Source organism: Ranitomeya imitator, chromosome 9, assembly GCF_032444005.1.
Source record: "Ranitomeya imitator isolate aRanImi1 chromosome 9, aRanImi1.pri, whole genome shotgun sequence".
Lineage (NCBI taxonomy): Eukaryota > Metazoa > Chordata > Amphibia > Anura > Dendrobatidae > Ranitomeya > Ranitomeya imitator.
In genome coordinates, this window is record NC_091290.1 from 100,015,232 (window position 1) to 100,032,909 (window position 17,678).

Below are 17,678 nucleotides of genomic sequence, written 5' to 3' on the forward strand. Positions count from 1 at the left end.
CTACATACAAATTGTTACCAGATTACCTAAACGGCTTTAGCACAGTGGGAGAGTGTGTGTACTAAAAGCTGATTACAAATCACTAAAGCATGCACCATACAAAAACAAGGAATACTGGGAAATTTCAGCTCTGGCCTGCAGAATTGTGAATGCAGCTTTGCATTGTAAGGGCTTGCTCGGACGAATGCTGTGCAACGTTTTATTGGATAGTACTCGGCCCAATGTTATACTATGGGGCAGTGCAGATCTGTGATGTTATACCATGGGGCAGTGCAGATCTACGATGTTATACTATGGGGCAGTGCAGATCTGTGATGTTATACCATGGGGCAGTGCAGATCTACGATGTTATACTATGGGGCAGTGCAGATCTGTGATGTTATACCATGGGGCAGTGCAGATCTACGATGTTATACTATGGGGCAGTGCAGATCTGTGATGTTATACCATGGGGCAGTGCAGATCTACGATGTTATACTATGGGGCAGTGCAGATCTGTGATGTTATACCATGGGGCAGTGCAGATCTACGATGTTATACTATGGGGCAGTGCAGATCTGTGATGTTATACCATGGGGCAGTGCAGATCTACGATGTTATACTATGGGGCAGTGCAGATCTGTGATGTTATACTATGGGGCAGTGCAAATCTATGATGTTATACTATGGGGCAGTGCAGACTGCAATGTTATATTATGGGGCAGTGCAGATCTGCATTGTTATACTATGGGGCAGTGTAGATCTGTAATGTTATACCATGGGGCAGTGCAGATCTACGATGTTATACTATGAGGCAGTGCAGATCTGCAATGTTATATTATGGGGCAGTGCAGATCTGTGATGTTATAGCATGGGGCAGTGCATACTGTACGTTGTTATTCTATGGGGCAGTGCAGATCTGCAATGTTATGTTATGGGTCAGTGCAGAACTGCAATGTTATACTATGGGGCAGTGAAGATCTGTGATGTTATACTATGAGGCAGTGCAGATCTGCAATGTTATATCATGGGGCAGTGCAGATCTACAATGTTATACTATGTTATACTATGGGGCAGTGCAGATCTGCAATGTTATACTATGGGGCAGTGCAGATCTGTGATGCTATACCATGGGGCAGTGCAGATCTGTGATGTTATACCATGGGGCAGTGCAGATCTACGATGTTATACTATGGGGCAGTGCAGATCTGCAATGTTATGTTATGGGGCAGTGCAGATCTGTGATGTTATACTATGGGGTAGGCAGATTTGTGATGTTATACCATGGGGTAGTGCAGATTTATGATGTTATACTATGGGGCAGTGCAGATCTGCATTGTTATACTATGTGGCAGTGCAGTTCTGTGATGTTATACTATGGGGCAGTGCAGATCTGTGATGTTATATTGTGGGGCAGTGCAGATCTGTGATGTTATACCATGGGGCAGTGCAGATCTATGATGTTATACTATGGGGCAGTGCAGATCTATGATGTTATACTATGGGGCAGTGCAGATCTATGATGTTATACTATGGGGCAGTGCAGATCTGCATTGTTATACTATGGGGCAGTGCAGATCTGCATTGTTATACTATGTGGCAGTGCAGATCTGTGATGTTATACTATGGGGCAGTGCAGATCTGTGATGTTATATTGTGGGGCAGTGCAGATCTGTGATGTTATACCATGGGGCAGTGCAGATCTATGATGTTATACTATGGGGCAGTGCAGATCTGCATTGTTATACTATGTGGCAGTGCAGATCTGTGATGTTATACTATGTGGCAGTGCAGATCTGTGATGTTATACTATGGGGCAGTGCAGATCTGTGATGTTATATTATGGGGCAGTGCAGATCTGTGATGTTATACCATGGGGCAGTGCAGATCTATGATGTTATACTATGGGGCAGTGCAGATCTGCAATGTTATATTATAGGGCAGTGCAGATCTGTGATGTTATAGCATGGGGCAGTGCAGATCTACGATGTTATTCTATGGGGCAGTGCAGATCTGCAATGTTATATTATGGGGCAGCGCAGAACTGCAATGTTATATTATGGGGCAGTGCAGATCTGCATTGTTATACTATGGGGCAGTGCAGATCTGTGATGTTATACCATGGGGGAGTGCAGATCTATGATATTATACTATGGGGCAGTGCAGATCTGCAATGTTATATTATGGGGCCGTGCAGATATGCATTGTTATACTATGGGGCAGTGCAGATCTGTGATGTTATACCATGGGGCAGTGCAGATCTACGATGTTATACTATGGGGCAGTGCAGATCTGTGATGTTATACTATGGGGCAGTGCAGATCTATGATGTTATACTATGGGGCAGTGCAGACTGCAATGTTATATTATGGGGCAGTGCAGATCTGCATTGTTAAACTATGGGGCAGTGTAGATCTGTAATGTTATACCATGGGGCAGTGCAGATCTACAATGTTATACTAAGTTATACTATGTTATACTATGGGGCAGTGCAGATCTGCAATGTTATACTATGGGGCAGTGCAGATCTGTGATGCTATACCATGGGGCAGTGCAGATCTGTGATGTTATACCATGGGGCAGTGCAGATCTACGATGTTATACTATGGGGCAGTGGAGATCTGCAATGTTATGTTATGGGGCAGTGCAGATCTGTGATGTTATACTATGGGGTAGGCAGATTTGTGATGTTATACCATGGGGCAGTGCAGATTTATGATGTTATACTATGGGGCAGTGCAGATCTGCATTGTTATACTATGTGGCAGTGCAGATCTGTGATGTTATACTATGGGGCAGTGCAGATCTGTGATGTTATATTGTGGGGCAGTGCAGATCTGTGATGTTATACCATGGGGCAGTGCAGATCTATGATGTTATACTATGGGGCAGTGCAGATCTGCATTGTTATACTATGTGGCAGTGCAGATCTGTGATGTTATACTATTTGGCAGTGCAGATCTGTGATGTTATACTATGGGGCAGTGCAGATCTGTGATGTTATATTGTGGGGCAGTGCAGATCTGTGATGTTATACCATGGGGCAGTGCAGATCTATGATGTTATACTATGGGGCAGTGCAGATCTGCATTGTTATACTATGTGGCAGTGCAGATCTGTGATGTTATACTATGTGGCAGTGCAGATATGTGATGTTATACTATGGGGCAGTGCAGATCTGTGATGTTATATGGTGGGGCAGTGCAGATCTGTGATGTTATACCATGGGGCAGTGCAGATCTATGATGTTATACTATGGGGCAGTGCAGATCTGCATTGTTATACTATGTGGCAGTGCAGATCTGTGATGTTATACTATGTGGCAGTGCAGATCTGTGATGTTATACTATGGGGCAGTGCAGATCTGTGATGTTATATTGTGGGGCAGTGCAGATCTGTGATGTTATACCATGGGGCAGTGCAGATCTATGATGTTATACTATGGGGCAGTGCAGATCTGCATTGCTATACTATGTGGCAGTGCAGATCTGTGATGTTATACTATGTGGCAGTGCAGATCTGTGATGTTATACTATGGGGCAGTGCAGATCTGTGATGTTATATGGTGGGGCAGTGCAGATCTGTGATGTTATACCATGGGGCAGTGCAGATCTATGATGTTATACTATGGGGCAGTGCAGATCTGCATTGTTATACTATGTGGCAGTGCAGATCTGTGATGTTATACTATGTGGCAGTGCAGATCTGTGATGTTATACTATGGGGCAGTGCAGATCTGTGATGTTATATTATGGGGCAGTGCAGATCTGTGATGTTATACCATGGGGCAGTGCAGATCTATGATGTTATACTATGGGGCAGTGCAGATCTGCAATGTTATATTATGGGGCAGTGCAGATCTGTGATGTTATAGCATGGGGCAGTGCAGATCTACGATGTTATTCTATGGGGCAGTGCAGATCTGCAATGTTATATTATGGGGCAGCGCAGAACTGCAATGTTATATTATGGGGCAGTGCAGATCTGCATTGTTATACTATGGGGCAGTGCAGATCTGTGATGTTATACCATGGGGGAGTGCAGATCTATGATATTATACTATGGGGCAGTGCAGATCTGCAATGTTATATTATGGGGCCGTGCAGATATGCATTGTTATATTATGGGGCAGTGCAGATCTGTGATGTTATACCATGGGGGAGTGCAGATCTATGATGGTATACTATGGGGCAGTACAGATCGGCAATGTTATACCATGGGGCAGTGCAGATCTGTGATGCTATACCATGGGGCAGTGCATATCTGTGATGTAATACCATGGGGCAGTGCAGATCTGCAATTTTATGTTATTGGGAAGTGCAGATCTGTGATGTTATACTATGGGGCAGTGCAGATCTGTGATGTTATACTATAGGGCAGTGAAGACCTGTGATGTTATAGTATGGGGCAGTGCAGATCTGTGATGTTATATTATGGGGCAGTGCAGATCTATGATGTTATACTATGGGGCAGTCTACGATGTTATACTGTGTGGCAGTGCAGATCTACGATGTTATCTCTGGTGACATCAAGCCCATGGCTTAAGGTACCGTCACATTAAGCGACGCTGCAGCGATATAGGCAACGATGCCGATCACTGCAGCGTCGCTGTTTCATCGTTGTGTGGTCACTGGAGAGCTGTCACACAGACAGTCCTCCAGCGACCAACGATGCCGAAGTCCCCTGGTAACCAGGGTAAACATCGGGTTACTAAGCGCAGGGCCGCGCTTAGTGACCCGATGTTTACCCTGGTTACCATTGTAAATGTAAAAAAAAAAAAACACTACATACGGTACTTACATTCTGGTGTCTGTCGCGTCCCTCGCCGTCAGCTTCCCTGCACTGTGTAAGCGCCGACCGTAAAGCAGAAAGGTGACGTCACTGCTGTGCTCTGCTTTACGGCCGGCCGGCGCTGACCCAGGATGCAGGAGGAGTGCAGGAAAGCGGACGCCGGGGAACGCAACAGACACCGGAATGTAAGTATGTAGTGGTTTTTTTTTTTACATTTACAATGGTAACCAGGGTAAACATCGGGTTACTAAGCGCGGCCCTGCTCTTATTAACCCGATGTTTACCCTGGTTACAAGTGAAGACATCGCTGAATCGGCGTCACACACGCCGATTCAGCAATGTCAGCGGGTGATCCAGCCACGAAATAAAGTTCTGGCCTTCTAGCTCCGACCAGCAATGTCACAGCAGGATCCTGATCGCTGCTGCGTGTCAAACACAACGATATCTCTATCCAGGACGCTGCAACGTCACGGATCGCTATCGTTATCGTTCTAAAGTCGCTCAGTGTGAAGGTACCTTTAGTAATGGAGAGGTGTCTACACCTATCCATTACTAATCCTATAGTTATATTGTAAATAAACACACAGCCAGAATAAAGTCCTTTAATTGAAAGAATGACACAGACTCATGTCATCACTAGGGATGAGTGAATAGCTTCGGATAAGCACTTATCCGAATAGCTATAGAGCTTACTGAATAGCTGCCTCGGTAACCTGGAGCTCTGTATGACAGTCACAACACATGCATGAAGAGCCTGTTTGTTGGGCTCTCCATGCATGTTTTGTGACGATCCACAGCCGCGAAACAAACAGTCGCGACACAAGCAGCTGCGGCACGAAACAGCTGATTATCAGGAGCGCTCCAGGTATCCAGGTTCTCGATGCAGCTATTCGGTAAGCGCTATAGCTGTTCGGATAAGGAGTTATCCGAATCGATTCGCTCATCCCTAGTCATCACCCATTCCACTGAAGCCAAAGTCTCCTGTAACAAAACTAAACTAAAAACAACCATAACCCTCACATGTTCATTGTTCTGTCCCGCGTCATAATCCATGTCTGGGGATAAACAGTTTTCAAACTGGACGGTGTAAAGATTTGACTGTCCAGGCCACTGGTGAATGAACGGTGACGTCACCAAGGTTTCCGCCGGTCAGTGAGGCTGCGTTCGAGGCAAGCCCCTAAACTGCAGTGACCTTGGTGATATCACTGCTAGGAAAGTGAGAAAAAGTCTCACGGTGTTGCGCTGATCACAAGCTGGGAATGGAGTCTCAGTGTCTGCGGTAACCTCGATGACTTCACCGCTAGTTACTGATGCTGCACTCACATTAGGTCATTCCTCAGTGGTTCTCATCTCAAGAGTTGTGGAAAATTATCTAGGCTGAGTTAAATCATTGGTTGTCTCCATGAACCTGGAGCCAGGGAAGGTGTTATGACCTGGTGGTCAGGACAATAATGGACCTGGTGGTTAAGAGCACACGGAATGACCTGATAGTTATTGATAATAAGGACGAGCTCTGGGACGTGGGAACTCTGCTGACCGCAATCCCTAATCCTATCACGCACACTAGAAATAGCCGTGGATTGCTCCTAACGCTCCCTATGCAACTCGGCACAGCCTAAGGAACTAGCTAGCCCTGAAGATAGAAAAATAAAGCCTACCTTGCCTCAGAGAAATTCCCCAAAGGAAAAGGCAGCCCGCCACATATAATGACTGTGAGTAAAGATGAAAATACAAACACAGAGATGAAATAGATTTAGCAAAGTGAGGCCCGACTAACTGAACAGACTGAGGATAGGAAAGGTTGCTTTGCGGTCAGCACAAAAACCTACAAAAAGACCACGCAGAGGGCGCAAAAAGACCCTCCGCACCGACTCACGGTGCGGAGGCGCTCCCTCTGCGTCCCAGAGCTTCCAGCAAGCAAGACAACAATAAAAATAGCAAGCTGGACAGAAAAATAGCAAACCAAAGAAAAACAAGCAGGAACTTAACTTCTGCTGGGAAGACAGGTCACAAGAACAATCCAGGAGTGAACTAGACCAATACTGGAACATTGACAGGTGGCATGGAGCAAAGATCCAAGTGGAGCTAAATAGAGCAGCCAGCTAACGAATTAACCTCGTCACCTGTGGAAGGAAACTCAGAAACACCCACCAGAGGAAGTCCATGGACAGAACCAGCCAAAGTACCATTCATGACCACAGGAGGGAGCCCGACAACAGAATTCACAACAGTACCCCCCCCCTTGAAGAGGGGTCACCGAACCCTCACCAGAGCCCCCAGGCCGACCAGGATGAGCCAAATGAAAGGCACAAACCAGATCGGCAGCATGAACATCAGAGGCAAAAAACCAGGAATTATCTTCCTGACCATAACCCTTCCACTTGACCAGGTACTGGAGTTTCCGTCTCGAAATACGAGAATCCAAAATCTTCTCCACCACATACTCCAACTCCCCCTCAACCAACACCGGGGCAGGAGGATCAACGGATGGAACCACAGGCACCACGTATCTCCGCAACAACGACCTATGGAACACATTATGGATGGCAAAAGAAGCAGGAAGGGCCAAACGAAATGACACAGGATTGATAACCTCAGAAATCTTATACGGACCAATGAAACGAGGCTTAAACTTAGGAGAGGAAACCTTCATAGGAACATAACGAGACGACAACAAAACCAAATCCCCAACACGAAGTCGGGGACTGTTGTGAATTCTGTGGTCAAGCTCCCTCCTGTGGTCATGAGTGGTACTTCGGCTGGTTCTGTCTATGAGCTTCCTCTGGTGGATGTGAGTGGGGCTGCGGCTTCTGAGTTTCCTTCCTCAGGTGACGAGGTTAAGTCGTTAAGTGCTGCTCTATTTAACTCCACCTAGTTCTTTGTTCCTGGCCTCCAGTCAATGTTCCAGTATTGGTCTTGCTTTCTCCTGGATCGTTCTTATGGCCTGTCTGCCCTGCATAAGCTAAGTTTTGCTTGTGTTACTTTTGTTTGCTATATTTTCTGTCCAGCTTGCTATATTGGTTTTTCTTGCTTGCTGGAAGCTCTGAGACGCAGAGGGAGCACCTCCGTACCGTTAGTCGGTGCGGAGGGTCTTTTTGCCCCTCTGCGTGGTTGTTTGTAGGTTTTTGTGCTGACCGCAAAGCTATCTTTCCTATCCTCGGTCTATTCAGTAAGTCGAGCCTCGCTTTGCTAAAGTCTATTTCATATCTGTGTTTGTATTTTCATATTAACTCACAGTCATTATATGTGGGGGGCTGCCTTTTCCTTTGGGGAATTTCTCTGAGGCAAGGTAGGCTTATTTTTCTATCTTCAGGGCTAGCTAGTTTCTCAGGCTGTGCCGAGTTGCATAGGGAGCGTTAGGCGCAATCCACGGCTACCTCTAGTGTGGTATGATAGGATTAGGGATTGCGGTCAGCAGAGTTCCCACGTCTCAGAGCTCGTCCTATGTTAGTAACTATCAGGTCACTTTGTGTGCTCTTAACCACTAGGTCCATTGTGGTTCTGAATCACCTGTTCATAACAGTACTGGAGGCCCCAAGTACTAATGCTTCTCAATAGAGGGAAAAGAGAAGTTCTGAGACCATTTTTTTTTCTTTGCACTGTGTTTTGTCTTTCTTTTCCCCTAGACATTTGGGTGGTTCAGGACACAGGTGTAGTGATGGACATTAAAGATCTGTCTTCTTGTGTGGATCATCTCACTGCAAGAGTACAAAATATTCAAGACTTTGTGGTTCAGAATTCTATGTTAGAGCCAAGAATTCCTATTCCTGATTTGTTTTCTGGAGATAGAGCTAAGTTTCTGAGTTTTAAGAATAATTGTAAACTGTTTCTGGCTTTGAAACCCCGCTCCTCTGGTGACCCAGTTCAACAAGTTAAGATCATTATTTCATTATTACGTGGCGACCCTCAAGACTGGGCATTTTCCCTTGCGCCAGGAGATCCTGCATTATGTGATATTGATGCGTTTTTTCTGGCGCTCGGATTGCTGTATGATGAACCTAATTCAGTGGATCAGGCAGAGAAAAATTTGCTGGCTCTGTCTCAGGGTCAGGATAAGGTAAGTTTCCTAAAGGTCGACTGTTTAATTTGTCTGTGCCTGAGCACGCCGCTATGCGGAGTTATGTAAAGGAATCCTTGGAGAAGGGTCATATTCGCCCGTCGTCGTCGCCATTGGGAGCAGGGTTCTTTTTTGTGGCCAAGAAGGATGGTTCGCTGAGACCTTGTATTGATTACCGCCTTCTAAATAAAATCACGGTCAAATTTCAGTACCCCTTGCCGCTGCTGTCTGATTTGTTTGCTTGGATTAAGGGGGCTAGTTGGTTCACCAAGATAGATCTTCGTGGTGCGTATAATCTTGTGCATATTAAACAGGGCGATGAATGGAAAACAGCATTTAATACGCCCGAGGGCCATTTTGAGTACCTGGTTATGCCATTCGGGCTTTCTAATGCTCCATCAGTGTTTCAGTCCTTTATGCATGACATCTTCCGAGAGTACCTGGATAAATTCCTGATTGTATACTTGGATGATATTTTGGTCTTCTCGGATGATTGGGAGTCTCACGTGAAGCAGATCAGAACGGTGTTCCAGGTTCTGCGTGCGAATTCTTTGTTTGTGAAGGGGTCAAAGTGTCTCTTTGGTGTTCAGAAGGTTTCATTTTTGGGGTTCATTTTTTCCCCTTCTACTATCAAGATGGACCCTGTTAAAGTTCAGGCCATTTATGATTGGACTCAGCCGACATCTCTGAAGAGTCTGCAAAAGCTCCTGGGCTTTGCTAATTTTTATCGTCGCTTCATCAATAATTTTTCTAGTATTGCTAAACCGTTGACTGAGTTAACCAAGAAGGGTGCTGATGTGGTCAATTGGTCTTCTGCTGCTGTGGAAGCTTTTCAAGAGTTGAAGCGTAGTTTTTCTTCTGCCCCTGTGTTGTGCCAACCAGATGTTTCGCTCCCGTTCCAGGTCGAGGTTGATGCTTCTGAGATTGGAGCAGGGGCTGTTTTGTCGCAAAGAAGTTCTGATGGCTCGGTGATGAAACCATGCGCCTTCTTTTCTAGGAAGTTTTCGCCTGCTGAGCGTAATTATGATGTTGGCAATCGAGAGTTGCTGGCCATGAAGTGGGCATTCGAGGAGTGGCGTCATTGGCTTGAAGGAGCTAAGCATCGCGTGGTGGTCTTGACTGATCACAAGAACTTGACTTATCTCGAGTCTGCCAAACGGTTGAATCCTAGACAGGCTCGTTGGTCGCTGTTTTTCTCCTGTTTTGACTTTGTGGTTTCGTACCTTCCGGGCTCTAAAAATGTGAAGGCGGATGCCCTGTCTAGGAGTTTTGTTCCCGATTCTCCGGGTTTGTCTGAGCCGGCGGGTATTCTCAAAGAGGGGGTAATTTTGTCTGCCATCTCCCCTGATTTGCGGCGGGTGCTGCAGAAATTTCAGGCTAATACACCTGACCGTTGCCCAGCGGAGAAACTGTTTGTCCCTGATAAATGCACGAGTAGAGTTATCTCTGAGGTTCATTGTTCAGTGTTGGCTGGTCATCCTGGAATCTTTGGTACCAGAGATTTGGTGGCTAGATCCTTTTGGTGGCCGTCTCTGTCGCAGGATGTGCGTTAGTTTGTGCAGTCCTGTGGGATTTGTGCTCGGGCTAAGCCCTGCTGTTCTCGTGCCAGTGGGTTGCTTTTGCCCTTGCCAGTCCCGAAGAGGCCCTGGACACATATCTCTATGGATTTTATTTCGGATCTCCCCGTCTCTTAAAAAATGTCGGTCATTTGGGTTGTTTGTGATCGCTTCTCTAAGATGGTCCATTTGGTACCCTTGTCTAAATTGCCTTCCTCCTCTGATTTGGTGCCATTGTACTTCCAGCATGTGGTTCGTTTACATGGCATTCCGGAGAACATCATTTCTGACAGAGGTTCCCAGTTTGTTTCGAGGTTTTGGCGAGCCTTTTGTGCTAGGATGGGCATTGATTTGTCTTTTTCCTCGGCTTTCCATCCTCAGACTAATGGCCAGACCGAACGAACCAATCAGACCTTGGAAACATATCTGAGATGCTTTGTTTCTGCTGATCAGGATGATTGGGTGTCCTTCTTGCCTTTGGCTGAGTTCGCCCTTAATAATCGGGCCAGCTCGGCTACCTTGGTTTCGCCGTTTTTCTGCAACTCTGGGTTCCATCCTCATTTCTCTTCAGGGCAGGTTGAGTCTTCGGACTGTCCTGGTGTGGATACGGTGGTGGACAGGTTACAGCAGATTTGGACTCATGTAGTGGACAATTTGACCTTGTCCCAGGAGAAGGCTCAACGTTTCGTTAATCGCAGACGCTGTGTGGGTCCCCGACTTCGTGTTGGGGATTTGGTTTGGTTGTCATCTCGTCATATTCCTATGAAGGTTTCCTCTCCTAAGTTTAAGCCTCGTTTCATTGGTCCGTATAGGATTTCTGAGGTTCTTAATCCTGTGTCTTTTCGTTTGACCCTTCCAGATTCTTTTTCCATCCATAACGTATTCCATAGGTCATTGTTGCGGTTGCCCCGGTTTTGGTGGAGGGGGAGTTGGAGTATATTGTGGAGAAGATTTTGGATTCTCGGGTTTCGAGACGGAAACTCCAGTATCTGGTTAAGTGGAAGGCTTATGGTCAGGAAGATAATTCCTGGGTCTTTGCCTCTGATGTCCATGCTGCCGATCTTGTTCGTGCCTTTCATATGGCTCATCCTGGTTGGCCTGGGGGCTCTGGTGAGGGTTCGGTGACCCCTTCTCTAAGATGGTCCATTTGGTACCCTTGTCTAAATTGCCTTCCTCCTCTGATTTGGTGCCATTGTACTTCCAGCATGTGGTTCGTTTACATGGCATTCCGGAGAACATCATTTCTGACAGAGGTTCCCAGTTTGTTTCGAGGTTTTGGCGAGCCTTTTGTGCTAGGATGGGCATTGATTTGTCTTTTTCCTCGGCTTTCCATCCTCAGACAAATGGCCAGACTGAACGAACCAATCAGACCTTGGAGGCATATCTGAGATGTTTGGTGTCCTTTGTTGGGTGTCCTTTTTGCCTTTGGCTGAGTTCACCCTTAATAATCGGGCCAGCTCGGCTACTTTGGTTTCGCCGTTTTTCTGCAATTCTGGTTTCCATCCTCGTTTCTCTTCAGGGCAGGTTGAGTCTTCTGACTGTCCTGGTGTGGATACTGTGGTGGATAGGTTGCAGCAGATTTGGACTCATGTGGTGGACAATTTGACATTGTCTCAGGAGAAGGCTCAACGTTTCGCTAACCGCAGGCGCTGTGTGGGTCCCCGACTTCGTGTTGGGGATTTGGTTTGGTTGTCATCTCGTTATATTCCTATGAAAGTTTTCTCTCCTAAGTTTAAGCCTTGTTTTATTGGTCCGTATAGGAATTCTGAGGTTCTTAATCCTGTGTCTTTTCGTTTGACCCTTCCAGCTTCTTTTTCCATCCATAACGTATTCCATAGGTCATTGTTGCGGAGATACGTGGCACCTGTGGTTCCATCCGTTGATCCTCCTGCCCTGGTTTTGGTTGAGGGGGAGTTGGAGTATATAGTGGAGAAGATTTTGGATTCTCGTATTTCAAGACGGAAACTCCAGTATCTGGTTAAGTGGAAGGGTTATGGTCAGGAAGATAATTCCTGGGTCTTTGCCTCTGATGTTCATGCTGCCGATCTGGTTCGTGCCTTTCATTTGGCTCATCCTGGTCGGCCTGGGGGCTCTGGTGAGGGTTCGGTGACCCCTCCTCAAGGGGGGTACTGTTGTGAATTCTGTGGTCAAGCTCCCTCCTGTGGTCATGAGTGGTACTTCGGCTGGTTCTGTCTATGAGCTTCCTCTGGTGGATGTGAGTGGGGCTGCGGCTTCTGAGTTTCCTTCCTCAGGTGACGAGGTTAAGTCGTTAGGTGCTGCTCTATTTAACTCCACCTAGTTCTTTGTTCCTGGCCTCCAGTCAATGTTCCAGTATTGGTCTTGCTTTCTCCTGGATCGTTCTTATGGCCTGTCTGCCCTGCATAAGCTAAGTTTTGCTTGTGTTACTTTTGTTTGCTATATTTTCTGTCCAGCTTGCTATATTGGTTTTTCTTGCTTGCTGGAAGCTCTGAGACGCAGAGGGAGCACCTCCGTATCGTTAGTCGGTGCGGAGGGTCTTTTTGCCCCTCTGCGTGGTTGTTTGTAGGTTTTTGTGCTGACCGCAAAGCTATCTTTCCTATCCTCGGTCTATTCAGTAAGTCGGGCCTCGCTTTGCTAAAGTCTATTTCATCTCTGTGTTTGTATTTTCATATTAACTCACAGTCATTATATGTGGGGGGCTGCCTTTTCCTTTGGGGAATTTCTCTGAGGCAAGGTAGGCTTATTTTTCTATCTTCAGGGCTAGCTAGTTTCTCAGGCTGTGCCGAGTTGCATAGGGAGCGTTAGGCGCAATCCACGGCTACCTCTAGTGTGGTATGATAGGATTAGGGATTGCGGTCAGCAGAGTTCCCACGTCTCAGAGCTCGTCCTATGTTAGTAACTATCAGGTCACTTTGTGTGCTCTTAACCACTAGGTCCATTGTGGTTCTGAATCACCTGTTCATAACAGGGGACCCACACAGCGCCGGCGGTTAGCGAAACGTTGAGCCTTCTGCTGGGACAATGTCAAATTGTCCACCACATGAGTCCAAATCTGCTGCAACCTATCCACCACAGTATCTACACCAGGACAGTCCGAAGACTCAACCTGCCCTGAAGAGAAACGAGGATGGAGACCAGAATTGCAGAAAAACGGCAAAACCAAAGTAGCCGAGCTGGCCCGATTATTAAGGGCGAACTCAGCCAACGGCAAAAAGGACACCCAATCATCCTGATCAGCAGAAACAAAGCATCTCAGATATGTTTCCAAAGTCTGATTAGTTTGTTCGGTTTGGCCATTTGTCTGAGGATGGAAAGCCGAGGAAAAAGACAAATCAATGCCCATCTTAGCACAAAAGGATCGCCAAAACCTCGAAACAAACTGGGAACCTCTGTCAGAAACAATGTTCTCCGGGATACCATGTAAACGAACCACATGCTGGAAAAATAATGGCACCAAATCAGAGGAGGAAGGCAATTTAGACAAAGGTACCAAATGGACCATCTTAGAAAAGCGATCACAAACCACCCAAATGACCGACATCTTTTGAGAGACGGGGAGATCCGAAATAAAATCCATAGAAATATGCGTCCAGGGCCTCTTCGGGACCGGCAAGGGCAAAAGCAACCCACTGGCACGAGAACAGCAGGGCTTAGCCCGAGCACAAGTCCCACAGGACTGCACAAAAGAACGCACATCCCGTGACAAAGACGGCCACCAAAAGGATCTAGCCACCAAATCTCTGGTACCAAAGATTCCAGGATGCCCAGCCAACACTGAACAATGAATCTCAGAGATAACTCTACTAGTCCATCTATCAGGGACAAACAGTTTCTCCGCTGGGCAACGGTCAGGTCTATCAGCCTGAAATTTTTGCAGCACCCGCCGCAAATCAGGGGAGATGGCAGACAAAATTACCCCCTCTTTGAGAATACCCGTCGGCTCAGGAACACCCGGAGAGTCAGGCACAAAACTCCTTGACAGGGCATCAGCCTTCACATTCTTAGAGCCCGGAAGGTACGAAACCACAAAATCAAAACGGGAGAAAAATAACGACCATCGAGCCTGTCTTGGATTCAACCGTTTTGGCAGACTCAAGATAAGTCAAATTCTTGTGATCTGTCAAGACCACCACGCGATGCTTGGCTCCTTCAAGCCAATGACGCCACTCGAATGCCCACTTCATGGCCAACAACTCGATTACCAACATCATAATTACGCTCAGCAGGCGAAAACTTTCTAGAATAGAAAGCACATGGCTTCATCACCGAGCCATCAGAACTTCTTTGCGACAAAACATCCCCTGCTCCAATCTCAGAAGCATCAACCTCAACCTGAAACGGGAGCGAAACATCTGGCTGGCACAACACAGGGGCAGAAGAAAAACGACGCTTCAACTCCTGAAAAGCCTCTACAGCTGCAGAAGACCAATTGACCACATCAGCACCCTTCTTGGTCAAATCAGTCAACGGTTTAGCAACACTAGAAAAAATAGCGATGAAGCGCCGATAAAAATGAGCAAAACCCAGGAACTTTTGCAGGCTCTTTACAGATGTCGGCTGAGTCCAATCGTAAATGGCCTGGACTTTAACAGGGTCCATCTCGATAGTAGAAGGGGAAAAAATGAACCCCAAAAATGAAACCTTCTGAACTCCAAAGAGACAATTTGACCCCTTCACAAACAAGGAATTCGCACGAAGGACCTGGAACACCATTCTGACCTGCTTCACATGAGACTCCCAATCATCCGAAAAGACCAAAATATCATCCAAATACACAATCAGGAATTTATCCAGGTACTCTCGGAAGAGGTCATGCATAAAGGACTGAAATACTGATGGAGCATTGGAAAGCCCGAATGGCATAACCAGGTACTCAAAATGGCCCTCGGGCGTATTAAATGCTGTTTTCCATTCATCGCCTTGTTTAATACGCACAAGATTATACGCCCCTCGAAGATCTAACTTGGTGAACCAACTAGTCCCTTAAATACGAGCAAACAAATCAGACAGCAACGGCAAAGGATACTGAAATTTGACTGTAATTTTATTAAGAAGGCGGTAATCAATACAAGGTCTCAAAGAACCATCCTTCTTGGCCACAAAAAAGAACCCTGCTCCTAACGGTGATGACGACGGGCGAATATGGCCTTTCTCCAAGGATTCCTTTATATAACTCCGCATAGCGGCGTGTTCTGGCACAGATAAATTGAACAATCGGCCCTAACGAAACTTACTACCAGGAATCAAATTAATTGCACAATCGCAATCCCTATGAGGAGGTAGGGCACTGGCTTTGGGCTCATCAAATACATCCCGGTAATCCGACAAAAACTCTGGAACTTCAGAAGGAGTGGAAGACGAAATAGACAAAAATGGAACATCACCATGTACCCCCTGGCAACCCCAGCTGGACACAGACATAGATTTCCAGTCCAATACTGGATTATGAACCTGTAGCCATGGCAACCCCAAAACGACCACATCATGCAGATTATGCAACACCAGAAAGCGGATATCCTCCTGATGTGCAGGAGCCATGCACATAGTCAATTGGGTCCCGTACTGAGGCTTATTCTTGGCCAAAGGCGTAGCATCAATTCCTCTCAATGGAATAGGATACTGCAATGGCTCCAAGAAAAAACCACAGCGCCTAGCATACTCCAAGTCCATCAAATTCAGGGCAGCGCCTGAATCCACAAATGCCATAACAGAATAGGATGACAAAGAGCAAATCAGAGTAACGGACAATAGAAATTTAGACTGTACCGTACCAATGGTGGCAGACCTAGCGAACCGCTTAGTGCGCTTAGGACAATCGGAGATAGCATGAGTGGAATCACCACAGTAAAAACACAGCCCATTCCGACGTCTGTGTTCTTGCCGTTCAGCTCTGGTCAAAGTCCTATCACATTGCATAGGCTCAGGCCCATGCTCAGATAGTACCGCCAAATTGTGCACAGCTTTACGCTCACGCAAGCGACGATCGATCTGAATGGCCAAAGACATAGACTCATTCAGACCAGCAGGCATTGGAAATCCCACCATGACATCGTTAAGGGCTTCAGAGAGACCCTTTCTGAAGATTGCTGCCAGGGCACATTCATTCCACTGAGTGAGCACAGACCACTTTCTAAACTTCTGACAATATATCTCCGCTTCATCCTGACCCTGACACAGAGCCAGGAAGATTTTCTCTGCCTGATCCAGTTAATTAGGTTCGTCATAAAGCAATCCAAGCGCCAGGAAAAACGCATCAACATCACGCAATGCCGGATCTCCTGGCGCAAGGGAAAATGCCCAGTCTTGAGGGTCACCACGTAACAGAGAAATAATGATCTTTACTTGTTGAACAGGGTCACCTGAGGAGCGAGGTTTCAAGGCAAGAAACAATTTACAATTATTTTTGAAATTCAAGAACTTAGATCTATCACCAAAAAACAAATCAGGAATTGGAATCCTAGGCTCTGACATCGGATTCTGAACCACAAAATCTTGAATGTTTTGTACCCTTGTAGTGAGATTATCCATCCAAGAGGACAGACCTTGAATGTCCATGTTTACACCTGTGTCCTGAACCACCCAGAGATAAAGGGGAAAAGAGAGACAAAACACAGTGCAAAGAAAAAAAAATGGTCTCAGAACTTCTCTTATCCCTCTATTGAGATGCATTAGTACTTTGGGCCACCTGTACTGTTATGACCTGGTGGTCAGGACAATAATGGACCTGGTGGTTAAGAGCACACGGAATGACCTGATAGTTACTGATAATAAGGACGAGCTCTGGGACGTGGGAACTCTGCTGACCGCAATCCCTAATCCTATCACGCACACTAGAAATAGCCGTGGATTGCTCCTAACGCTCCCTATGCAACTCGGCACAGCCTAAGGAACTAGCTAGCCCTGAAGATAGAAAAATAAAGCCTACCTTGCCTCAGAGAAATTCTCCAAAGGAAAAGGCAGCCCCCCACATATAATGACTGTGAGTAAAGATGAAAATACAAACACAGAGATGAAATAGATTTAGCAAAGTGAGGCCCGACTAACTGAACAGACTGAGGATAGGAAAGGTTGCTTTGCGGTCAGCACAAAAACCTACAAAAAGACCACGCAGAGGGCGCAAAAAGACCCTCCGCACCGACTCACGGTGCGGAGGCGCTCCCTCTGCGTCCCAGAGCTTCCAGCAAGCAAGACAACAATAAAAATAGCAAGCTGGACAGAAAAATAGCAAACCAAAGAAAAACAAGCAGGAACTTAACTTCTGCTGGGAAGACAGGTCACAAGAACAATCCAGGAGTGAACTAGACCAATACTGGAAC

General features: G+C 46.4%; 1 protein-coding gene across 1 annotated transcript in view; it reads left to right on the forward strand.

Annotated features, from left to right (window-relative positions):
* SLC7A6 (solute carrier family 7 member 6) overlaps positions 1-17,678 on the forward strand; it is a 148,218-nt gene that overhangs the window by 791 nt on the left and 129,749 nt on the right. The gene's annotated exons all lie outside the window — the stretch shown is intronic.